This window comes from Carcharodon carcharias, chromosome 16 (assembly GCF_017639515.1).
Source record: "Carcharodon carcharias isolate sCarCar2 chromosome 16, sCarCar2.pri, whole genome shotgun sequence".
In the NCBI taxonomy this organism is placed as follows: domain Eukaryota; kingdom Metazoa; phylum Chordata; class Chondrichthyes; order Lamniformes; family Lamnidae; genus Carcharodon; species Carcharodon carcharias.
The window spans coordinates 41,867,612-41,895,551 of record NC_054482.1 but is presented as its reverse complement, the minus strand read 5'-3'; the positions used below and the strand labels follow the sequence as shown (position 1 = coordinate 41,895,551).

The window sequence follows — 27,940 nt, the reverse complement described above, 5'->3', positions numbered from 1 at the left end:
AAATAAGTTAATGCAGTTGGAGATTAGAAACTAGTGGAGTTGGATAAGCTGATGGAAATGGAGAAATTTCTGCATTCGGCTATGCAGCCTAAGCTACAAGCACCGAATTTTCTGCAAATGGGAGATGTTGCAATTAAGTGGAACAGAAAATACCTGCAGATAGAGAAAATGCAATGAGTTGATCAATTATTTGAATTTGGCATTTTGATGGTACAGAGAGGAGGATTTGCAGACGTTGAAAGATATGCTGCAATTAAACTAGGAGTGAAGGTGGTGAATGTGCAATTGCACTCAATCTATCAAGGTGCAATTGCACTCAATCTATCAAGTTGCTGTAAATTGAGAATTGGGTTGATGCAGAAAACTATACTTGGTGAGAATGTGAAAAGTACAAATATTGTAGGTTCATGAAAATGAGGAGTTGCTGAAAATGGGAATGTTGTTCGAAATAAAGATGTTCACGCACTTGGATATTAGTACTGAGTAGAGATAGAAATGTTGATGGAAATGGATAAGTTTCTACTTTCAAAGAAGGAGGAGAAGCTACAAGCATTAACCTTCATGGAAATGGGAGATTTTCCAAATATGAAGAATGAGAAATCTGAGAAACCTGCAGATATAGAAAATGCAAGAAGTCGATCGATTGTTTCAAAATGGCATTTTGCTGGCAGAGAGGATCAGCTTTGCAGAGCTTGAACGTAATAGAGAATTGTGATTGCATTTAATGCGGGGAAGCTGGCACATGTGATGTATGAAATACTGCTGAAGAATTGGTTATTTGACAGATACAGAGATCAAGGTACGCTGATAAATAGAGAACATGATGAATTTTCCTTTCAGATCAACGAGGATTCATGGGAAATATGGATATTCTTAAAAATAAAGAAGTTAATGCAGTTGGAGATTAGAAACTAGTAGAGTTGGATAAGCTGATGGAAATGGAGAAACTTGTACGTTCAGCTAAGCAGCCTTGGCTATAAGCAGCGAATTTTATGCAAATGGGAGATGTTGCAATTAAGTGGAAAATAAAATACCTGCAGATTGAGAAAATGCAATGTGTTGATCAATTATTTGAATTTGGCATTTTGATGGTGCAGAGAGGAGGATTTGCAGACGTTGAAAGATATTGTAAAATTAAACTGGCAGTGAATGTGGAGAATGTGCAATTGCGCTCAATCTATCAAGTTGCTGTAAATTGAGAATTGGGTTGATGCAGAAAACTAGATTTGGTAAGAATGTGAAAAGTACAGAGAATGTAGGTTCATGAAAATGAGGAGTAGCTGAAAATGTGAATGTTGTTCGAAATAAAGATGTTCACGCACTTGGATATTAGAAATTAGTAGAGATAGAAATGCTGATTGAAATGGCGAAGTTTCTACTTTCAGAGAAGAAGGAGAAGTTACAAGCTTCATGGAAATGGGAGATTTTACAAATATGAAGAATGAGAAATCTGAGAAACCTGCAGATATTGAATATGCAAGAAGTTGAACAATTGTTTCAAACTGGCATTTTGCTGGCACAGAGAATCAGTATTGCAGAACTTGAAGAATTGCGATTGTATTTAATGCGGGGAAGCTGGGAAAGTGATGTATGTAATACTGCTGAAGAATTGGTTATTTGACAGATACAGGGAACAAGGTACGCTGATACATAGAGAACATGATGAATTTTCATTTCAGATCAACGAGAAACGTTGGAAATGTGGATATTCTTAAAAATAAAGAAGTTAATGCAGTTGGGGATTAGAAACTAGTAGAGTTGGATAAGCTGATGGAAATGGAGAAATTCTACATTCGGCTAAGCAGCCTAAGCTACAAGCACCGAATTTTATGCAAACGGGAGATGTTGCAATTAAGTGGAACATAAAATACCTGCAGATTGAGAAAATGCAATGAGTTGATCAATTATTTGAATTTGGCATTTTGATGGTGCAGAGAGGAGGATTTGCAGACGTTGAAAGATATGGTGAAATTAAACTGGCAGTGAATGTGGAGAATGTGCAATTGCGCTCAATCTAACAAGTTGCTGTAAATTGAGAATTGGGTTGATGCAGAAAACTAGATTTGGTAAGAATGTGAAAAGTACTGGAATTATAGGTTCATGAAAATGAGGAGTAGCTGAAAATGTGAATGTTGTTCAAAATAAAGATGTTCACGCACTTGGATATTAGACATTTGTAGAGATAGAAATGTTGATGGAAATGGAGAAGTTTCTACTTTCAAAGAAGGAGCAGAAGCTACAAGCTTTAACCAACGTGGAAATGGGATATTTTACAAATAAGAAGAATGAGAGATCTGAGAAACCTGCAGATATTGAATATGCAAGAAGTTGATCAATTGTTTCAAACTTGCATTTCGCTGGCACAGAAATTCAGCATTGCAGAATTGAAGGATATAGAGAATTGTGATTGTCAGTAATGCTGGGAAGCTGGGAATGTGATGTATGAAATAGTGCTGACGATTTTGTTACTTGACAGAAAAAGAGAACTAGACCTGCTGATACATTGTGAACAAGATGAAATATCGTTTCAGATCAACGAGAAACGTTAGAAATGCGGATATTCTTAAAAATAAATAAGTTAATGCAGTTGGAGATTAGAAACTAGTGGAGTTGGATAAGCTGATGGAAATGGAGAAATTTCTGCATTCGGCTATGCAGCCTAAGCTACAAGCACCGAATTTTCTGCAAATGGGAGATGTTGCAATTAAGTGGAACAGAAAATACCTGCAGATAGAGAAAATGCAATGAGTTGATCAATTATTTGAATTTGGCATTTTGATGGTACAGAGAGGAGGATTTGCAGACGTTGAAAGATATGCTGCAATTAAACTAGGAGTGAAGGTGGTGAATGTGCAATTGCACTCAATCTATCAAGGTGCAATTGCACTCAATCTATCAAGTTGCTGTAAATTGAGAATTGGGTTGATGCAGAAAACTATACTTGGTGAGAATGTGAAAAGTACAAATATTGTAGGTTCATGAAAATGAGGAGTTGCTGAAAATGGGAATGTTGTTCGAAATAAAGATGTTCACGCACTTGGATATTAGTAATTAGTAGAGATAGAAATGTTGATGGAAATGGATAAGTTTCTACTTTCAAAGAAGGAGGAGAAGCTACAAGCATTAACCTTCATGGAAATGGGAGATTTTCCAAATATGAAGAATGAGAAATCTGAGAAACCTGCAGATATAGAAAATGCAAGAAGTCGATCGATTGTTTCAAAATGGCATTTTGCTGGCAGAGAGGATCAGCTTTGCAGAGCTTGAACGTAATAGAGAATTGTGATTGCATTTAATGCGGGGAAGCTGGCACATGTGATGTATGAAATACTGCTGAAGAATTGGTTATTTGACAGATACAGAGATCAAGGTACGCTGATAAATAGAGAACATGATGAATTTTCCTTTCAGATCAACGAGGATTCATGGGAAATATGGATATTCTTAAAAATAAAGAAGTTAATGCAGTTGGAGATTAGAAACTAGTAGAGTTGGATAAGCTGATGGAAATGGAGAAACTTGTACGTTCAGCTAAGCAGCCTTGGCTACAAGCAGCGAATTTTATGCAAATGGGAGATGTTGCAATTAAGTGGAAAATAAAATACCTGCAGATTGAGAAAATGCAATGTGTTGATCAATTATTTGAATTTGGCATTTTGATGGTGCAGAGAGGAGGATTTGCAGACGTTGAAAGATATTGTAAAATTAAACTGGCAGTGAATGTGGAGAATGTGCAATTGCGCTCAATCTATCAAATTGCTGTAAATTGAGAATTGGGTTGATGCAAAAAACTAGATTTGGTAAGAATGTGAAAAGTACAGAGATTGTAGGTTCATGAAAATGAGGAGTAGCTGAAAATGTGAATGTTGTTCAAAATAAAGATGTTCACGTACTTGGATATTAGAAATTAGTAGAGATAGAAATGCTGATTGAAATGGAGAAGTTTCTACTTTCAGAGAAGCAGGAGAAGTTACAAGCTTCATGGAAATGGGAGATTTTATAAATATGAAGAATGAGAAATCTGAGAAACCTGCAGATATTGAATATGCAAGAAGTTGAACAATTGTTTCAAACTGGCATTTTGCTGGCACAGAGAATCAGTATTGCAGAACTTGAAGAATTGCGATTGTATTTAATGCGGGGAAGCTGGGAAAGTGATGTATGTAATACTGCTGAAGAATTGGTTATTTGACAGATACAGGGAACAAGGTACGCTGATACATAGAGAACATGATGAATTTTCATTTCAGATCAACGAGAAACGTTGGAAATGTGGATATTCTTAAAAATAAAGAAGTTAATGCAGTTGGGGATTAGAAACTAGTAGAGTTGGATAAGCTGATGGAAATGGAGAAATTCCTACATTCGGCTAAGCAGCCTAAGCTACAAGCACCGAATTTTATGCAAACGGGAGATGTTGCAATTAAGTGGAACATAAAATACCTGCAGATTGAGAAAATGCAATGAGTTGATCAATTATTTGAATTTGGCATTTTGATGGTGCAGAGAGGAGGATTTGCAGACGTTGAAAGATATGGTGAAATTAAACTGGCAGTGAATGTGGAGAATGTGCAATTGCGCTCAATCTAACAAGTTGCTGTAAATTGAGAATTGGGTTGATGCAGAAAACTAGATTTGGTAAGAATGTGAAAAGTACTGGAATTATAGGTTCATGAAAATGAGGAGTAGCTGAAAATGTGAATGTTGTTCAAAATAAAGATGTTCACGCACTTGGATATTAGACATTTGTAGAGATAGAAATGTTGATGGAAATGGAGAAGTTTCTACTTTCAAAGAAGGAGCAGAAGCTACAAGCTTTAACCAACGTGGAAATGGGATATTTTACAAATAAGAAGAATGAGAGATCTGAGAAACCTGCAGATATTGAATATGCAAGAAGTTGATCAATTGTTTCAAACTTGCATTTTGCTGGCACAGAAATTCAGCATCGCAGAATTGAAGGATATAGAGAATTGTGATTGCCATTAATGCTGGGAAGCTGGCACATGTGATGTATGAAATACTGCTGAAGAATTGGTTATTTGACAGATACAGAGAACAAGGTACGCTTTTACATAGAGAACATGATGAATTGTCGTTTCAGATCAACGAGAAACGTTGGAAATGTGGATATTCTTAAAAATAAAGAAGTTAATGCAGTTGGAGATTAGAAACTAGTACAGTTGGATAAGCTGATGGAAATGGAGAAATTTCTACATTCGGCTAAGCAGCCTAAGCTACAAGCACCGAATTTTATGCAAGTGGGAGATGTTGCTATTAAGTGGAACATAAAATACCTGCAGATTGAGAAAATGCAATGAGTTGATCAATTATTTGAATTTGGCATTTTGATGGTGCAGAGAGGAGGATTTGCAGACGTTGAAAGATGTTGTAAAATTAAACTGGCAGTGAATGTGGAGAATGTGCAATTGCGCTCAATCTATCAAGTTGCTGTAAATTGAAAATTGGGTTGATGCAGAAAACTAGATTTGGTAAGAATGTGAAAAGTACAGGAATTGTAGGTTCATGAAAATGAGGAGTAGCTGAAAATGTGAATGTTGTTCGAAATGAAGATGTTCACGCAGTTGGATATTAGACATTTGTAGAGATCGAAATGCTGATGGAAATGGAGAAGTTTCTACTTTCAAAGAAGGAGCAGAAGCTAAAAGCTTTAACCAACGGGGAAAATGGGATATTTTACAAATATGAAGAATGAGAACTCTGAGAAACCTGCAGATGTTGAATATGCAAGAAGTTGATCAATTGTTTCAAACTTGCATTTTGCTGGCACAGAAATTCAGCATCGCAGAATTGAAGGATATAGACAATTGTGATTGCCATTAATGCGGGGAAGCTGGGAATGTGATGTATGAAATACAGCTGATGATTTGGTTATTTAACAGATAAAGAGAACTAGGTATGCTGATACATAGTGAACATGATGAATATACGTTTCAGATCAACGAGAAACGTTAGAAATGTGGATATTCTTAAAAATAAAGAAGTTAATGCAGTTGGAGATTAGAAACTAGTAGAGTTGGATTAGCTGATGGAAATGGAGAAGTTTCTGCATTCGGCTAAGGAGCCTAAGCTACAAGCACCGAATTTTATGCAAATGGGAGATGTTGCAATTAAGTGGAACATAAAATACCTGCAGATAGGGAAAATGCAATGAGTTGATCAATTATTTGAATTTGGCATTTTGATGGTACAGTAAGGAGGATTTGCAGACATTGAAAGATATGGTGAAATGAAACTGGCAGTGAATGTGGATAATGTGCAATTGCACTCAATCTATCAAGTTGCTGTAAATTGAGAAATGGGTTGATGCAGAAAACTAGATTTGGTAAGAGTGTGAAAAGTACAGGAATTGTAGGTTCATGAAAATGAGGAGTAGCTGAAAATGTGAATGTTGTTCGAAATAAAGATGTTCACGCACTTGGATATTAGAAATTAGTAGAGATAGAAATGCTAATGGAAATGGAGAAGTTTCTACTTTCAGACAAGGAGGAGAATCTTCAAGCATTAACCTTCATGGAAATGGGAGATTTTACAAATATGAAGAATGGGAAATCTGAGAAACCTGCAGATATTCAATATGCAAGAAATTGATCAAGTATTTCAAACTGGCATTTTGCTGGCACAGAGAATCAGTATTGCAGAACTTCAAGGATATAGAGAATTGTCATTGTATTTAATGCGGGGAAGCTGGGAATGTGATGTGTGAAATACTGCTGAAGAATTGATTATTTGACAGATCCAGAGAACTTGGTACGCTGATACGTAGAGAACATGATGAATTTTCCTTTCGGATCAATAAGGATTCGTGGGAAATGTGGATACTGTTAAAAATAAAGAAGCTAATGCAGTTGGAGATTAGAAAATAGTACAGCTAGATAAGCTGATGGAAATGGAGAAATTTGTACATTCAGCTAAGCAGAAGAAGATACAAGCACGGAATTTAATGGAAATGGGTGATGTTGCAATCAAGGGGAGCAAACAATACCTGCAGAGAGAGAAAATGCAATGAGTTACTCAGTTATTTGAATTTGGCATTTTGATGGTACAGAGACGAGGATGTGCAGACGTTGAAAGATATGGTGAAATTAAACTGGCAGTGAAAGTGGAGAATGTGCAATTGCGCTCAATCTATCAAGTTGCTGTAAATTGAGAATTGGGTTGATGCAGAAAACTAGATTTGGTAAGAATGTGAAAAGTACAGGAATTGTAGTTTCGTGAAAAAGAGGAGTAGCTGAAAATGTGAATGTTGTTCGAAATAAAGATGTTCACGCAGTTGGATATTAGACATTAGTAGAGATAGAAATGCTGATGGAAATGGAGAAGTTTCTACTTTCAAAGAAGGAGAAGCTACAAGCATTAACCTTCGGGGAAATGGGATATTTTACAAATATGAAGAATTAAAAATCTGAGAAACCTGCAGATATTGAATATGCAAGAAGTTGATCAATTGTTTCAAACTTGCATTTCGCTGGCACAGAAATTCAGCATTGCAGAATTGAAGGATATAGAGAATTGTGATTGTCAGTAATGCTGGGAAGCTGGGAATGTGATGTATGAAATAGTGCTGACGATTTTGTTACTTGACAGAAAAAGAGAACTAGACCTGCTGATACATTGTGAACAAGATGAAATATCGTTTCAGATCAACGAGAAACGTTAGAAATGCGGATATTCTTAAAAATAAATAAGTTAATGCAGTTGGAGATTAGAAACTAGTGGAGTTGGATAAGCTGATGGAAATGGAGAAATTTCTGCATTCGGCTATGCAGCCTAAGCTACAAGCACCGAATTTTCTGCAAATGGGAGATGTTGCAATTAAGTGGAACAGAAAATACCTGCAGATAGAGAAAATGCAATGAGTTGATCAATTATTTGAATTTGGCATTTTGATGGTACAGAGAGGAGGATTTGCAGACGTTGAAAGATATGCTGCAATTAAACTAGGAGTGAAGGTGGTGAATGTGCAATTGCACTCAATCTATCAAGGTGCAATTGCACTCAATCTATCAAGTTGCTGTAAATTGAGAATTGGGTTGATGCAGAAAACTATACTTGGTGAGAATGTGAAAAGTACAAATATTGTAGGTTCATGAAAATGAGGAGTTGCTGAAAATGGGAATGTTGTTCGAAATAAAGATGTTCACGCACTTGGATATTAGTAATTAGTAGAGATAGAAATGTTGATGGAAATGGATAAGTTTCTACTTTCAAAGAAGGAGGAGAAGCTACAAGCATTAACCTTCATGGAAATGGGAGATTTTCCAAATATGAAGAATGAGAAATCTGAGAAACCTGCAGATATAGAAAATGCAAGAAGTCGATCGATTGTTTCAAAATGGCATTTTGCTGGCAGAGAGGATCAGCTTTGCAGAGCTTGAACGTAATAGAGAATTGTGATTGCATTTAATGCGGGGAAGCTGGCACATGTGATGTATGAAATACTGCTGAAGAATTGGTTATTTGACAGATACAGAGAACAAGGTACGCTGATACTTGGAGAACATGATGAATTTTCCTTTCAAATCAACGAGGATTCATGGGAAATGTGGATATTCTTAAAAATAAAGAAGTTAATGCAGTTGGAGATTAGAAACTAGTAGAGTTGGATAAGCTGATGGAAATAGAGAAATGTGTACATTCGGCTAAGCAGCCTTAGCTACAAGCAGCGAAGTTTATGCAAATTGGTGATGTTGCAATTAAGTTTATCATAAAATACCTGCAGATAGAGAAAATGCAATGAGTTGATCAATTATTTGAATTTGGCATTTTGATGGTGCAGAGAGGAGGATTTGCAGACGTTGAAAGATATTGTAAAATTAAACTGGCAGTGAAAGTGGAGAATGTGCAATTGCGCTCAATCTATCAAGTTGCTGTAAATTGAGAATTGGGTTGATGCAGAAAACTAGATTTGGTAAGAATGTGAAAAGTACAGGAATTGTAGTTCATGAAAATGAGGAGTAGCTGAAAATGTGAATGTTGTTCGAAATGAAGATGTTCACGCATTTGGATAGTAGACATTTGTAGAGATAGAAATGCTGATGGAAATGGAGAAGTTTCTACTTTCAAAGAAGGAGCATAAGCTACAAGCTTTAACCAACTGGGAAATGGTATATTTTACAAATATGAAGAATGAGAAATCTGAGAAAACTGCAGATATTGAATATGCAAGAAGTTGATCAATTGTTTCAAACTTGCATTTTGCTGGCATAGAAATTCAGCATTGCAGAATTGAAGGATATAGAGAATTGTGATTGTCAGTAATGCTGGGAAGCTGGGAATGTGATGTATGAAATAGTGCTGACGATTTTGTTACTTGACAGAAAAAGAGAACTAGACCTGCTGATACGTTGTGAACAAGATGAATTATCGTTTCAGATCAACGAGAAACGTTAGAAATGTGGATATTCTTAAAAATAAAGAAGTTAATGCAGTTGGAGATTAGAAACTAGTGGAGTTGGATAAGCTGATGGAAATGGAGAAATTTCTGCATTCGGCTATGCAGCCTAAGCTACAAGCACCGAATTTTCTGCAAATGGGAGATGTTGCAATTAAGTGGAACAGAAAATACGTGCAGATAGAGAAAATGCAATGAGTTGATCAATTATTTGAATTTGGCATTTTGATGGTACAGAGAGGAGGATTTGCAAACGTTGAAAGATATGCTGCAATTAAACTGGGAGTGAAGGTGGAGAATGTGCAATTGCACTCAATCTATCAAGGTGCAATTGCACTCAATCTATCAAGTTGCTGTAAATTGAGAATTGGGTTGATGCAGAAAACTATACTTGGTGAGAATGTGAAAAGTACAAATATTGTAGGTTCATGAAAATGAGGAGTAGCTGAAAATGTGAATGTTGTTCGAAATAAGATGTTCACGCACTTGGATATTAAACATTTGTAGAGATAGAAATGTTGATGGAAATGGAGAAGTTTCTACTTTCAAAGAAGGAGCAGAAGCTACAAGCTTTAACCAACGGGGAAATGGGATATTTTACAAATATGAAGAATGAGAAATCTGAGAAACCTGCAGATATTGAATATGCAAGAAGTTGATCGATTGTTTCAAACTTGCATTTTGCTGGCCCAGAAATTCAGCATCGCAGAATTGAAGGATATACAGAATTGTGATTGCCATTAATGCGGGGAAGCTGGCACATGTGATGTATGAAATACTGCTGAAGAATTGGTCATTTGACAGATACAGAGAACAAGGTACGCTGATACATAGAGAACATGATGAATTTTCGTTTCAGATCAACGAGAAACGTTGGAAATGTGGATATTCTTAAAAATAAAGAAGTTAATGCAGTTGGAGATTAGAAACTAGTCGAGTTGGATAAGCTGATGGAAATGGAGAAATTTCTACATTCGGCTAAGCAGCCTAAGCTACAAGCACCGCATTACATGCAAGTGGGAGATGTTGCAATTAAGTGGAACATAAAATACCTGCAGATTGAGAAAATGCAATGAGTTGATCAATTATTTGAATTTGGCATTTTGATGGTACAGTGAGGAGGATTTGCAGACATTGAAAGATATGGTGAAATGAAACTGGCAGTGAATGTGGAGAATGTGCAATTGCACTCAATCTATCAAGTTGCTGTAAATTGAGAAATGGGTTGATGCAGAAAACTAGATTTGGTAAGAATGTGAAAAGTACATGAATTGTAGGTTCATGAAAATGAGGAGTAGCTGAAAATGTGAATGTTGTTCGAAATAAAGATGTTCACGCACTTGGATATTAGAAATTAGTAGAGATAGAAATGCTGATGGAAATGGAGAAGTTTCTACTTTCAAAGAAGGAGGAGAATCTTCAAGCATTAACCTTCATGGAAATGGGAGATTTTACAAATATGAAGAATGGGAAATCTGAGAAACCTGCAGATATTGAATATGCAAGAAGTTGATCAAATATTTCAAACTGGCATTTTGCTGGCACAGAGAATCAGTATTGCAGAACTTCAAGGATATAGAGAATTGTCATTGTATTTAATGCGGGGAAGATGGGAATGTGATGTATGAAATACTGCTGACGATTTGGTTATTTGACAGATAAAGAGAAGTAGGTATGCTGATACATAGTGAACATGACGAATTTTCGTTTCAGATCCACGAGAAACGTTGGAAATGTGCATGTTCTTAAATATAAAGAAAATATTGCAGTTGGAGATTAGAAACTAGCAGAGATGGATGAGCTGATGGAAATGGAGAAATTTTTACATTTGGCAAAGCAGCCTAAGCTACAAGCACCGAATTTTATGCAAATGGGTGATGTTGCAATTAAGAGGAACATAAAATACCTGCAGATAGAGAAAATGCAATGAGTTGATCAATTATTAGAATTTGGCATTTTGATGGTACAGAGAGGACGATTTGCAGACATTGAAAGATATGGTGAAATGAAACTGGCAGTGAAGGTGGAGAATGTGCAATTGCACTCAATCTATCAAGTTGCTGTAAATTGAGAATTGGGTTGATGCAGAAAACTAGATTTGGTAAGAATGTGAAAAGTACAGGAATTATAGGTTCATGAAAATGAGGAGTAGCTGAAAATGTGAATGATGTTCGAAATGAAGATGTTCAAGCACTTGGATGTTAGCAAATAGTAGGGATAGAAATGTTAAATGAAATGGAGAAGTTTCTACTTTCAAAGAAGGAGGAGAAGCTGCAAGCATTAACCTTCATGGAAATGGGAGATTTTACAAATATGAAGAATGAGAAATCTGAGAAACCTGCAGATATTGAATATGCAAGAAGTTGATCAATTGTTTCAAACTTGCAATTTGCTGGCATAGAAATTCAGCATTGCAGAATTGAAAGATATAGAGAATTGTGATTGTCAGTAATGCTGGGAAGCTGGGAATGTGATGTATGAAATAGTGCTGACGATTTGGTTATTTGACAGATAAAGAGAACTAGGTATGCTGATACATAGTGAACAAGATGAATTATCGTTTCAGATCAACGAGAAACGTTGGAAATGTGGATATTCTTAAATAAAAAAGAAGTTAATGCAGTTGGAGATTAGAAACTAGTAGAGTTGGATAAGCTGATGGAAATGGAGAAATTTCTACATTCGGCTAAGCAGCCTAAGCTACAAGCACCGAATTTTATGCAAATGGAAGATGTTGCAATTAAGTGGAACATAAAATACCTGCAGATTGAGAAAATGCAATGAGTTGATCAATTATTTGAATTTGGCATTTTGATGGTGCACAGAGGAGGATTTGCAGACGTTGAAAGATATGCTGCAATTAAACTGGCAGCGAAGGTGGAGAATGTGCAATGGCACTCAATCTATCAACTTGCTGTAAATTGAGAATTGGGTTGATGCATAAAACTATACTTGGTGAGAATGTGAAAAGTACAGATATTGTAGGTTCATGAAAATGACGAGTAGCTGAAAATGTGAATGTTGTTCGAAATAAAGATGTTCACGCACTTGGATATTAGTAATTAGTAGAGAAAGAAATGTTGATGGAAATGGATAAGTTTCTACTTTCAAAGAAGGAGGAGAAGCTACAAGCATTAACCTTCATGGAAATGGGAGATTTTACACATATGAAGAATGAGAAATATGAGAAACCACAGATATAGAATATGCAAGAAGTTGATCGATTGTTTCAAACTGGCATTTTGCTGGCACAGAGGATCAGCTTTGCAGAACTTGAACGATATAGAGAATTGTGATTGTATTTAATGCGGGGAAGCTGGCACATGTGATGTATGAAATACTGCTGAAGAATTGGTTGTTTGAAAGATACAGAGAACTAGGTACGCTGATACATAGAGAACATGATGAATTTTCCTTTCAGATCAACGAGGATTCATGGGAAATATGGATATTCTTTAAAATAAAGAAGTTAATGCAGTTGGAGATTAGAAACTAGTAGAGTTGGATAAGCTGATGGAAATGGAGAAATTTGTACATTCAGCTAAGCAGCCTAGGCTACAAGCAGCAAGGTTTATGCAAATGGTGACGTTGCAATTAAGTGTAACATAAAATACCTGCAGATAGAGAAAGTGCAGAGTTAATCAGTTATTTGAATTTGGCATTTTGATGGTACAGAGACGAGGATTTGCAGACGTTGAAAGATATGGTGAAATTAAACTGGCAGTGAATGTGGAGAATGTGCAATTGCGCTCAATCTATCAAGTTGCTGTAAATTGAGAATTGGGTTGATGCAGAAAACTAGATTTGGTAAGAATGTGAAAAGTGCAGGAATTATAGGTTCATGAAAATGAGGAGTAGCTGAAAATGTGAATGTTGTTCGAAATAAAGATGTTCACGCACTTGGATATTAGACATTTGTAGATACAGAAATGCTGATGGAAATGGAGAAGTTTCTACTTTCAAAGAGGGAGCAGAAGGTACAAGCTTTAACCAACGGGGAAATGGGATAATTTACAAATAAGAAGAATGAGAGATCTGAGAAACCTGCAGATATAGAAAATGCAAGAAGTTGATCTATTGTTTCAAACTGGCATTTTGCTGGCACAGAGGATCAGCTTTGCATATCTTGAACGATAGAGAGAATTGTGATTGCATTTAATGCGGGGAAGTTGGCACATGTGATGTATGAAATACTGCTGAAGAATTGGTTATTTGACAGATACAGAGAACAAGGTACACTGATACATAGAGAACATGATGAATTTTCCTTTCAGATCAACGAGGATTCATGGGAAATGTGGATATTCTTAAAAATAAAGAAGTTAATGCAGTTGGAGATTAGAAACTAGTAGAGTTGGATAAGCTGATGGAAATGGAGAAATGTGTACATTCGGCTAAGCAGCATTAGGTACAAGCAGCGAAGTTTATGCAAATGGGTGATGTTGCAATTAAGTGTATCATACAATACCTGAAGATAGAGAAAATGCAATGAGTTGATCAATTATTTGAATTTGGCATTTTGATGGTGCAGAGAGGAGGATTTGCAGACGTTGAAAGATATTGTAAAATTAAACTGGCAGTGAATGAGGAGAATGTGCAATTGCGCTCAATCTATCAAGTTGCTGTAAATTGAGAATTGGGTTGATGCAGAATACTAGATTTGGTAAGAATGTGAAAAGTACAGGAATTGTAAGTTCATGAAAATGAGGAGTAGCTGAAAATGTGAATGTTGTTCGAAATGAAGATGTTCACGCACTTCGATATTAGACATTTGTAGAGATAGAAATGTTGATGGAAATGGAGAGGTTTCTACTTTCAAAGAAGGAGCAGAAGCTACAAGCTTTAACCAACGGGGAAGTGGGATATTTTACAAATATGAAGAATGAGAAATCTGAGAAACCTGCAGATATTGAATATGCAAGAAGTTGATCAATTGTTTCAAACTTGCATTTTGCTGGCACAGAAATTCAGCATCGCAGAATTGAAGGATATAGAGAATAGTGATTGCCATTATTGCGGGGAGGCTGGGAATGTGATGTATGAAATACAGCTGATGATCTGGTTATTTGACAGAAAAGAGAATTAGGTATGCTGATAGATAGTGAACATGATGAATATACGTTTCAGATCAACGAGAAACGTTAGAAATGTGGATATTCTTAAAAATAAAGAAGTTAATGCAGTTGGAGATTAGAAACTAGTAGAGTTGGATTAGCTGATGGAAATGGAGAAATTTCTACATTCTGCTAAGCAGCCTAAGCTACAAGCACCGAATTTTATGCAAATGGGAGATGTTGCAATTAAGTGGAACATAAAATACCAGCAGACAGAGAAAATGCGATGAGTTGATCAATTATTTGAATTTGGCATTTTGATTGTGCAGAGAGGAGAATTTGCAGAAGTTGAAAGATATGCTGCAATTAAATTGGCAGTGAAGGTGGAGAATGTGCAATTGCACTCAATCTATCAAGGTGCTATTGCACTCAATCTACCGAGTTGCTGTAAATTGAGTATTGGGTTGATGCAGGACACTAGCATTGGTGAGAATGTGAAAAGTACAGATATTGTAGGTTCATGAAAATGACGAGTAGCTGAAAATGTGAATGTTGTTCGAAATAAAGATGTTCACGCACTTGGATATTAGTAATTAGTAGAGATAGAAACGTTGATGGAAATGGATAAGTTTCTAACTTCAAAGATGGAGGAGAAGCTACAACCATTAAACTTCATGGAAATGGGAGATTTTGCAAATATGAAAAATGAGAAATCTGAGAAACCACAGATATAGAATATGCAAGAAGTTGATCGATTGTTTCAAACTGGCATTTTGCTGGCACAGATGTTCAGCTTTGCAGAACTTGAACGATATAGAGAATTGTGATTGGATTTAACGGAGGAAGCTGGCACATGTGATGTATGAAATACTGCTGAAGAATTGGTTATTTGACAGATACAGAGAACAAGGTACGCTGATACATAGAGAACATGATGAATTTTCCTTTCAGATCAACGAGGATTCATGGGAAATGTGGATATTCTTAAAAATAAAGAAGTTAATGCAGTTGGAGATTAGAAACTAGTAGAGTTGGATAAGCTGATGGAAATGGAGAAAGCTGTACATTCGGCTAAGCAGCCTTAGCTACAAGCAGCGAATTTTATGCAAATGGGAGATGTTGCAATTAAGTGGAACATAAAATACCAGCAGACAGAGAAAATGCGATGAGTTGATCAATTATTTGAATTTGGCATTTTGATTGTGCAGAGAGGAGAATTTGCAGACATTTCTAACGTTTCTCGTTGATCTGAAACGTATATTCATCATTTATGCAAATAGTTAATGTTGCAATTAAGTGTAACATAAAATACCTGCAGATGGAGAAAATGCAATGAGTTGATCAATTATTTGAATTTGGCATTTTGATGGTGCAGAGAGGAGGATTTGCAGACGTTGAAAGATATTGTAAAATTAAACTGGCAGTGAAAGTGGAGAATGTGCAATTGAGCTCAATCTATCAAGTTGCTGTAAATTGAGATTTGGGTTGATGCAGAAAAATGGATTTGGTAAGAATCTGAAAAGTACAGAGATTGTAGGTTCATGAAAATGAGGAGTAGCTGAAAATGTGAATGTTGTTCGAAATAAAGATGTTCACGCACTTGGATATTAGAAATTAGTAGAGATAGAAATGCTGATTGAAATGGAGAGGTTTCTACTTTCAGAGAAGCAGGAGAAGTTACAAGCTTCACGGAATTGGGAGATTTTACAAATATGAAGAATGAGAAATCTGAGAAACCTTCAGATATTGAATATGCAAGAAGTTGATCAATTGTTTCAAACTGGCATTTTGCTGGCACAGAGAATCAGTATTGCAGAACTTGAAGAATATAGAGAATTGTGATTGTATTTAATGCGGGGAAGCTGGGAATGTGATGTATGAAACACTGCTGAAGAATTGGTTATTTGACAGATACAGAGAACTAGGTACGCTGATACATAGAGAACATGATGAATTTTCCTTTCAGATCAACGAGGATTCATGGGAAATGTGGATATTCTTAAAAATAAAGAAGTTAATGCAGTTGGAGATTAGAAACTAGTAGAGTTGGATAAGCTGATGGAAATGGAGAAATCTGTACATTCGGCTAAGCAGCCTTAGCTACAAGCAGCGAAGTTTATGCAAATAGGTAATGTTGCAATTAACTGTAACATAAAATACCTGCAGATAGAGAAAATGCAATGAGTTGATCAATTATTTGAATTTGGCATTTTGATGCTGCAGAGAGGAGGATTTGCAGACGTTGAAAGATATTGTAAAATTAAACTGGCAGTGAAAGTGGAGAATGTGCAATTGAGCTCAATCTATCAAGCTGCTGTAAATTGAGATTTGGGTTGATGCAGAAAAATGGATTTGGTAAGAATGTGAAAAGTACAGAGATTGTAGGTTCATGAAAATGAGGAGTAGCTGAAAATGTGAATGTTGTTCGAAATAAAGATGTTCACGCACTTGGATATTAGAAATTAGTAGAGATAGAAATGCTGATTGAAATGGAGAGGTTTCTACTTTCAGAGAAGCAGGAGAAGTTACAAGCTTCACGGAAATGGGAGATTTTACAAATATGAAGAATGAGAAATCTGAGAAACCTTCAGATATTGAATATGCAAGAAGTTGATCAATTGTTTCAAACTGGCATTTTGCTGGCACAGAGAATCAGTATTGCAGAACTTGAAGAATATAGAGAATTGTGATTGTATTTAATGCGGGGAAGCTGGGAATGTGATGTATGAAATACTGCTGAAGAATTGGTTATTTGACAGATACAGGGAACTAGGTATGGTGATACATAGAGAACATGATGAATTTTCCTTTCGGATCAACAAGGATTCGTGGGAAATGTGGATATTCTTAAAAATAAAGAAGTTAATGCAGTTGGAGATTAGAAAATAGTACAGCTAGATAAGCTGTTGGAAATGGAGATATTTGTACATTCAGCTAAGCAGCAGAAGCTACAAGCACCGAATTTAATGGAAATGGGAGATGTTGCAATTAAGGGGAGTAAAAAATACCTGCAGATAGAGAAAATGCAGAATTAATCAGTTATTTGAATTTGGCATTTTGATGGTACAGAGACGAGGATTTGCAGACGTTGAAAGATACGGTGAAATTAGACTGGCAGTGAATGTGGAGAATGTGCAATTGCAATGAATCTTTCAAGGTGCAATTGCACTCAATCTATCAAGTTGCTGTAAATTGAGAATTGGGTTGATGCAGAAAAGTGGACTTGGTGAGAATGTGAAACGTACAGATATTGTAGGTTCATGAAAATGAGGAGTAGCTGAAAATGTGAATGTTGTTCGAAATAAAGATGTTCACGCACTTGGATATTAGTAATTAGTAGAGATAGAAATGTTGATGGAAATTAATAAGTTTCTACTTTCTAAGAAGGAGGAGAAGCTACAAGCATTAACCTTCATGGAAATGGGAGATTTTACAAATATGAAGAATAAGAAATATGAGAAACCACAGATATAGAATATGCAGGAAGTTGATCGATTGTTTCAAACTGGCATTTTGCTGGCACAGAGGATCAGCTTTGCAGAACTTGAATAATATACAGAATTGTGATTGTATTTAATGCGGGGAAGCTGGCACATGTGATGTATGAAATACTGCTGAAGAAATGGTTATTTGACAGATACAGAGAACAAGGTACGCTGATACACAGAGAACATGATGAATTTTCCTTTCAGATCAACGAGGATTCATGGGAAATGTGGATATTCTTAAAAATAAAGAAGTTAATGCAGTTGGAGATTAGAAACTAGTAGAGTTGGATAAGCTGATGGAAATGGAGATATTTGTACATTCGGCTAAGCAGCCTTAGCTACAAGCAGCGAAGTTTATGGAAATGGGTGATGTTGCAATTAAGTGTAACATAAAATACCTGCAGATTGAGAAAATGCAATGAGTTGATCAATTATTTGAATTTGGCATTTTGATGGTGCAGAGAGGAGGATTTGCAGACGTTGAAAGATATTGAGAATTGGGTTGATGCAGAAAACTAGATTTGGTAAGAATGTGAAAAGTACAGAGATTGTAGGTTCATGAAAATGAGGAGTAGCTGAAAATGTGAATGTTGTTCAAAATAAAGATGTTCACGCACTTGGATATTAGAAATTAGTAGAGATAGAAATGCTGATTGAAATGGAGAAGTTTCTACTTTCAGAGAAGGAGGAGAAGTTACAAGCTTCATGGAAATGGGAGATTTTACAAATATGAAGAATGAGAAATCTGAGAAACCTTCAGATATTGAATATGCAAGAAGTTGATCAATTGTTTCAAACTGGCATTTTGCTGGCACAGAGAATCAGTATTGCAGAACTTGAAGAATATAGAGAATTGTGATTGTATTTAATGCGGGGAAGCTGGGAATGTGATGTATGAAATACTGCTGAAGAATTGGTTATTTGACAGATACAGGGAACTAGGTATGGTGATACATAGAGAACATGATGAATTTTCCTTTCGGATCAACAAGGATTCGTGGGAAATGTGGATATTCTTAAAAATAAAGAAGTTAATGCAGTTGGAGATTAGAAAATAGTACAGCTAGATAAGCTGTTGGAAATGGAGATATTTGTACATTCAGCTAAGCAGCAGAAGCTACAAGCACCGAATTTAATGGAAATGGGAGATGTTGCAATTAAGGGGAGTAAAAAATACCTGCAGATAGAGAAAATGCAGAATTAATCAGTTATTTGAATTTGGCATTTTGATGGTACAGAGACGAGGATTTGCAGACGTTGAAAGATACGGTGAAATTAGACTGGCAGTGAATGTGGAGAATGTGCAATTGCAATGAATCTTTCAAGGTGCAATTGCACTCAATCTATCAAGTTGCTGTAAATTGAGAATTGGGTTGATGCAGAAAAGTGGACTTGGTGAGAATGTGAAACGTACAGATATTGTAGGTTCATGAAAATGAGGAGTAGCTGAAAATGTGAATGTTGTTCGAAATAAAGATGTTCACGCACTTGGATATTAGTAATTAGTAGAGATAGAAATGTTGATGGAAATTAATAAGTTTCTACTTTCAAAGAAGGAGGAGAAGCTACAAGCATTAACCTTCATGGAAATGGGAGATTTTACAAATATGAAGAATAAGAAATATGAGAAACCACAGATATAGAATATGCAGGAAGTTGATCGATTGTTTCAAACTGGCATTTTGCTGGCACAGAGGATCAGCTTTGCAGAACTTGAATAATATACAGAATTGTGATTGTATTTAATGCGGGGAAGCTGGCACATGTGATGTATGAAATACTGCTGAAGAAATGGTTATTTGACAGATACAGAGAACAAGGTATGCTGATACACAGAGAACATGATGAATTTTCCTTTCAGATCAACGAGAATTCATGGGAAATGTGGATATTCTTAAAAATAAAGAAGTTAATGCAGTTGGAGATTAGAAACTAGTAGAGTTGGATAAGCTGATGGAAATGGAGATATTTGTACATTCGGCTACGCAGCCTTAGCTACAAGCAGCGAAGTTTATGGAAATGGGTGATGTTGCAATTAAGTGTAACATAAAATACCTGCAGATTGAGAAAATGCAATGAGTTGATCAATTATTTCAATTTGGCATTTTGATGGTGCAGAGAGGAGGATTTGCAGACGTTGAAAGATATTGTAAAATTAAACTGGCAGTGAATGTGGAGAATGTGCAATTGAGCTCAATCTATCAAGTTGCTGTAAATTGAGAATTGGGTTGATGCAGAAAACTAGATTTGGTAAGAATGTGAAAAGTACAGAGATTGTAGGTTCATGAAAATGAGGAGTAGCTGAAAATGTGAATGTTGTTCAAAATAAAGATGTTCACGCACTTGGATATTAGAAATTAGCAGAGATAGAAATGCTGATTGAAATGGAGAAGTTTCTACTTTCAGAGAAGGAGGAGAAGTTACAAGCTTCATGGAAATGGGAGATTTTACAAATATGAAGAATGAGAAATCTGAGAAACCTTCAGACAGTGATTATGCAAGAAGTTGCTCAATTGTTTCAAACTGGCATTTTGCTTGCACAGAGAATCAGTATTGCAGAACTTGAAGAATATAGAGAATTGTGATTATATTTAATGCGGGGAAGCTGGGAATGTGATGCATGAAACACTGCTGAAGAATTGGTTATTTGACAGATACAGAGAAGTAGGTATGCTGATACATAGTGAACATGACGAATTTCCGTTTCAGATCCACGAGAAACGTTGGAAATGTGCATGTTCTTAAATATAAAGAAAATATTGCAGTTGGAGATTAGAAACTAGCAGAGATGGATGAGCTGATGGAAATGGAGAAATTTTTACATTTGGCAAAGCAGCCTAAGCTACAAGCACCGAATTTTATGCAAATGGGTGATGTTGCAATTAAGAGGAACATAAAATACCTGCAGATAGAGAAAATGCAATGAGTTGATCAATTGTTAGAATTTGGCATTTTGATGGTACAGAGAGGACGATTTGCAGACGTTGAAAGATATGGTGAAATGAAACTGGCAGTGAAGGTGGAGAATGTGCAATTGCACTCAATCTATCAAGTTGCTGTAAGTTGAGAATTGGGTTGATGCAGAAAACTAGATTTGGTAAGAATGTGAAAAGTACAGGAATTATAGGTTCATGAAAATGAGGAGTAGCTGAAAATGTGAATGATGTTCGAAATGAAGATGTTCACGCACTTGGATGTTAGCAAATAGTAGGGATAGAAATGTTAAATGAAATGGAGAAGTTTCTACTTTCAAAGAAGGAGGAGAAGCTGCAAGCATTAACCTTCATGGAAATGGGAGATTTTACAAATATGAAGAATGAGAAATCTGAGAAACCTGCAGATATTGAATATGCAAGAAGTTGATCAATTGTTTCAAACTTGCATTTTGCTGGCATAGAAATTCAGCATTGCAGAATTGAAGGATATAGAGAATTGTGATTGTCAGTAATGCCGGGAAGCTGGGAATGTGATGTATGAAATAGTGCTGACAATTTGGTTATTTGACAGATAAAGAGAACTAGGTATGCTGATACATAGTGAACAAGATGAATTATCGTTTCAGATCAACGCGAAACGTTGGAAATGTGGATATTCTTAAATATAAAGAAGTTAATGCAGTTGGAGATTAGAAACTAGTAGAGTTGGATAAGCTGATGGAAATGGAGAAATTTCTACATTCGGCTAAGCAGCCTAAGCTACAAGCACCGAATTTTATGCAAATGGGAGATGTTGCAATTAAGTGGAACATAAAATAACTGCAGATTGAGAAAATGCAATGAGTTGATCAATTATTTGAATTTGGCATTTTGATGGTGCACAGAGGAGGATTTGCAGACGTTGAAAGATATGCTGCAATTAAACTGGCAGCGAAGGTGGAGAATGTGCAATTGCACTCAATCTATCAACTTGCTGTAAATTGAGAATTGGGTTGATGCAGAAAACTATACTTGGTGAGAATGTGAAAAGTACAGATATTGTAGGTTCATGAAAATGACGAGTAGCTGAAAATGTGAATGTTGTTCGAAATAAAGATGTTCACGCACTTGGATATTAGTAATTAGTAGAGAAAGAAATGTTGATGGAAATGGATAAGTTTCTACTTTCAAAGAAGGAGGAGAAGCTACAAGCATTAACCTTCATGGAAATGGGAGATTTTACAAATATGAAGAATGAGAAATATGAGAAACCACAGATATAGAATATGCAAGAAGTTGATCGATTGTTTCAAACTGGCATTTTGCTGGCACAGAGGATCAGCTTTGCAGAACTTGAACGATATAGAGAATTGTGATTGTATTTAATGCGGGGAAGCTGGCACATGTGATGTATGAAATACTGCTGAAGAATTGGTTGTTTGAAAGATACAGAGAACTAGGTACGCTGATACATAGAGAACATGATGAATTTTCCTTTCAGATCAACGAGGATTCATGGGAAATATGGATATTCTTTAAAATAAAGAAGTTAATGCAGTTGGAGATTAGAAACTAGTAGAGTTGGATAAGCTGATGGAAATGGAGAAATTTGTACATTCAGCTAAGCAGCCTAGGCTACAAGCAGCAAAGTTTATGCAAATGGTGATGTTGCAATTAAGTGTAACATAAAATACCTGCAGATAGAGAAAGTGCAGAGTTAATCAGTTATTTGAATTTGGCATTTTGATGGTACAGAGACGAGGATTTGCAGACGTTGAAAGATATGGTGAAATTAAACTGGCAGTGACTGTGGAGAATGTGCAATTGCGCTCAATCTATCAAGTTGCTGTAAATTGAGAATTGGGTTGATGCAGAAAGCTAGATTTGGTAAGAATGTGAAAAGTGCAGGAATTATAGGTTCATGAAAATGAGGAGTAGCTGAAAATGTGAATGTTGTTCGAAATAAAGATGTTCACGCACTTGGATATTAGACATTTGTAGATACAGAAATGCTGATGGAAATGGAGAAGTTTCTACTTTCAAAGAAGGAGCAGAAGGTACAAGCTTTAACCAACGGGGAAATGGGATATTTTACAAATAAGAAGAATGAGAGATCTGAGAAACCTGCAGATATAGAAAATGCAAGGAGTTGATCTATTGTTTCAAACTGGCATTTTGCTGGCACAGAGGATCAGCTTTGCATATCTTGAACGATAGAGAGAATTGTGATTGCATTTAATGCGGGGAAGTTGGCACATGTGATGTATGAAATACTGCTGAAGAATTGGTTATTTGACAGATACAGAGAACAAGGTACGCTGATACATAGAGAACATGATGAATTTTCCTTTCAGATCAACGAGGATTCATGGGAAATGTGGATATTCTTAAAAATAAAGAAGTTAATGCAGTTGGAGATTAGAAACTAGTAGAGTTGGATAAGCTGATGGAAATGGAGAAATTTGTACATTCGGCTAAGCAGCATTAGGTACAAGCAGCGAAGTTTATGCAAATGGGAGATGTTGCAATTAAGTGTATCATACAATACCTGAAGATAGAGAAAATGCAATGAGTTGATCAATTATTTGAATTTGGCATTTTGATGGTGCAGAGAGGAGGATTTGCAGACGTTGAAAGATATTGTAAAATTAAACTGGCAGTGAATGAGGAGAATGTGCAACTGCGCACAATCTATCAAGTTGCTGTAAATTGAGAATTGGGTTGATGCAGAATACTAGATTTGGTAAGAATGTGAAAAGTACAGGAATTGTAAGTTCATGAAAATGAGGAGTAGCTGAAAATGTGAATGTTGTTCGAAATGAAGATGTTCACGCACTTCGATATTATACATTTGTAGAGATAGAAATGTTGATGGAAATGGAGAAGTTTCTACTTTCAAAGAAGGAGCAGAAGCTACAAGCTTTAACCAACGGGGAAATGGGATATTTTACAAATATGAAGAATGAGAAATCTGAGAAACCTGCAGATATTGAATATGCAAGAAGTTGATCAATTGTTTCAAACTTGCATTTTGCTGGCACAGAAATTCAGCATCGCAGAATTGAAGGATATAGAGAATAGTGATTGCCATTATTGCGGGGAGGCTGGGAATATGATGTATGAAATACAGCTGATGATCTGGTTATTTGACAGACAAGAGAACTAGGTATGCTGATACATAGTGAACATGATGAATATACGTTTCAGATCAACGAGAAACGTTAGAAATGTGGATATTCTTAAAAATAAAGAAGTTAATGCAGTTGGAGATTAGAAACTAGTAGAGTTGGATTAGCTGATGGAAATGGAGAAATTTCTACATTCTGCTAAGCAGCCTAAGCTACAAGCACCGAATTTTATGCAAATGGAAGATGTTGCAATTAAGTGGAACATAAAATACCAGCAGACAGAGAAAATGCGATGAGTTGATCAATTATTTGAATTTGGCATTTTGATTGTGCAGAGAGGAGAATTTGCAGACGTTGAAAGATATGCTGCAATTAAATTGGCAGTGAAGGTGGAGAATGTGCAATTGCACTCAATCTATCAAGGTGCTATTGCACTCAATCTACCAAGTTGCTGTAAATTGAGTATTGGGTTGATGCAGGACACTAGCATTGGTGAGAATGTGAAAAGTACAGATATTGTAGGTTCATGAAAATGAGGAGTAGCTGCAAATGTGAATGTTGTTCGAAATAAAGATGTTCACGCACTTGGATATTAGTAATTAGTAGAGATAGAAACGTTGATGGAAATGGATAAGTTTCTAACTTCAAAGATGGAGGAGAAGCTACAACCATTAAACTTCATGGAAATGGGAGATTTTGCAAATATGAAAAATGAGAAATCTGAGAAACCACAGATATAGAATATGCAAGAAGTTGTTCGATTGTTTCAAACTGGCATTTTGCTGGCACAGATGTTCAGCTTTGCAGAACTTGAACGATATAGAGAGTTGTGATTGGATTTAACGGAGGAAGCTGGCACATGTGATGTATGAAATACTGCTGAAGAATTGGTTATTTGACAGATACAGAGAACAAGGTACGCTGATACATAGAGAACATGATGAATTTTCCTTTCAGATCAACGAGGATTCATGGGAAATGTGGATATTCTTAAAAATAAAGAAGTTAATGCAGTTGGAGATTAGAAACTAGTAGAGTTGGATAAGCTGATGGAAATGGAGAAAGCTGTACATTCGGCTAAGCAGCCTTAGCTACAAGCAGCGAATTTTATGCAAATGGGAGATGTTGCAATTAAGTGGAACATAAAATACATGCAGATAGAGAAAATGCAATGAGTTGATCAATTATTTGAATTTGGCATTTTGATTGTGCAGAGAGGAGAATTTGCAGACATTTCTAACGTTTCTCGTTGATCTGAAACGTATATTCATCATTTATGCAAATAGTTAATGTTGCAATTAAGTGTAACATAAAATACCTGCAGATGGAGAAAATGCAATGAGTTGATCAATTATTTGAATTTGGCATTTTGATGGTGCAGAGAGGAGGATTTGCAGACGTTGAAAGATATTGTAAAATTAAACTGGCAGTGAAAGTGGAGAATGTGCAATTGAGCTCAATCTATCAAGTTGCTGTAAATTGAGATTTGGGTTGATGCAGAAAAATGGATTTGGTAAGAATCTGAAAAGTACAGAGATTGTAGGTTCATGAAAATGAGGAGTAGCTGAAAATGTGAATGTTGTTCGAAATAAAGATGTTCACGCACTTGGATATTGGAAATTAGTAGAGATAGAAATGCTGATTGAAATGGAGAGGTTTCTACTTTCAGAGAAGCAGGAGAAGTTACAAGCTTCACGGAATTGGGAGATTTTACAAATATGAAGAATGAGAAATCTGAGAAACCTGCAGATATTGATTATGCAAGAAGTTGCTCAATTGTTTCAAACTGGCATTTTGCTTGCACAGAGAATCAGTATTGCAGAACTTGAAGAATATAGAGAATTGTGATTATATTTAATGCGGGGAAGCTGCGAATGTGATGCATGAAACACTGCTGAAGAATTGGTTATATGACAGATACAGAGAACTAGGTACGCTGATACATAGAGAACATGATGAATTTTCCTTTCGGATCAACAAGGATTCGTGGGAAATGTGGATACTGTTAAAAATAATGAAGTTAATGCAGTTGGAGATAAGAAAATAGTACAGCTAGATAAGCTGATGGAAATGGAGAAATTTGTACATTCAGCTAAGCAGCAGAAGCTACAAGCACCGAATTTAATGGAAATGGGAGATGTTGCAATTAAGGGGAGTAAAAAATACCTGCAGATAGAAAAAATGCAGAGTTAATCAGTTATTTGAATTTGGCATTTTGACGGTAGAGAGACGAGTATTTGCAGACGTTGAAAGATATGGTGAAATTAAACTGGCAGTGAATGTGGAGAATGTGCAATTGCGCTGAATCAATCAAGTTGCTGTAAATTGAGAATTGGGTTGATGCAGAAAACTAGATTTGGTAAGAATGTGAAAAGTACAGGAATTGGAGGTTCATGAAAATGAGGAGCAGCTGAAAATGTGAATGTTGTTCGAAATGAAGATGTTCACGCACTTGGATATTAGACATTTGTAGAGATAGAAATGATGATGGAAATGAAGACGTTTCTACTTTCAAAGAAGGAGCAGAAGCTACAAGCTTTAACCAACGCGGAAATGGGATATTTTACAAATATGAAGAATGAGAAATCTGAGAAACCTGCAGATATTGAATATGCAAGAAGTTGATCAATTGTTTCAAATTTGCATTTTGCTGGCACAGAAATTCAGCATCGCAGCATTGAAGGATATAGAGAATTGTGATTGCCATTAATGCGGGGAAGCTGGCACATGTGATGTATGAAATACTGCTGAAGAATTGGTTATTTGAAAGATACAGAGAACAAGGTACGCTGATACATAGAGAACATGATGAATTTTCGTTTCAGATCAACGAGAAAGATTGGAAATGTGGATATTCTTAAAAATAAAGAAGTTAATGCAGTTGGAGATTAGAAACTAGTAGAGTTGGATTAGCTGATGGAAATTGAAAAATTGCTACATTCGGCTAAGCAGCCTAAGCTACAAGCACCGAATTTTATGCAAGTGGGAGATATTGTAATTAAATGGAACATAAAATACCTGCAGATTGAGAAAATGCAATGAGTTGATCAATTATTTGAATTTGGCATTTTGATGGTGCAGAGAGGAGGATTTGCAGACATTGAAAGAGATGCTGCAATTAAACTGGCAGTGAAGGTGGAGAATGTGCAATTGCACTCAATCTATCAAGGTGCAATTGCACTCAATCTATCAAGTTGCTGTAAATTGAGTATTAGGTTGATGCAGGAAACTAGTCTTGGTGAGAATGTGAAAAGCACAGATATTGTAGGTTCATGAAAATGACAAGTAGCTGAAAATGTGAATGTTGTTCGAAATAAAGATGTTCACGCACTTGGATATTAGTAATTAGTAGAGATAGAAATGTTGATGGAAATGGATAAGTTTCTACTTTCAAAGAAGGAGGAGAAGCTACAAGCATTAACCTTCATGGAAATGGGAGATTTTACAAATATGAAGAATGAGAAATCTGAGAAACCTGCAGGTATAGTAAAAGCAAGAAGTTGATCGATTGTTTCAAACTGGCATTTTGCTGGCACAGAGGATCAGCTTTGCAGAACTTGAACGATATACAGAATTGTGATTGTATTTAATGCGGGGAAGCTGGCACATGTGATGTATGAAATACTGCTGAAGAATTGGTTATTTGACAGATACAGAGAACAAGGTACGCTGATACATAGAGAACATGATGAATTTTCCCCTCAGATCAATGAGGATTCATGGGAAATGTGGATATTCTTAAAAATGAAGAAGTTAATGCAGTTGGAGATTAAAAACTAGCAGATTTGGATAAGCTGATGGAAATGGAGAAATTTGTACATTCGGCTAAGCAGCCTTAGCTACAAGCAGCAAAGTTTATGCAAATGGTGATGTTGCAATTAAGTGTCACATAAAATACCTGCAGATAGAGAAAATGCAATGAGTTGATCAATTATTTGAA

General features: G+C 36.0%; 1 protein-coding gene across 1 annotated transcript in view; it reads right to left on the bottom strand.

Annotated features, from left to right (window-relative positions):
* The window catches only part of cop1 (COP1 E3 ubiquitin ligase), a 266,597-nt gene that overhangs the window by 115,916 nt on the left and 122,741 nt on the right, over positions 1 to 27,940 (bottom strand). The window lies entirely within an intron of this gene.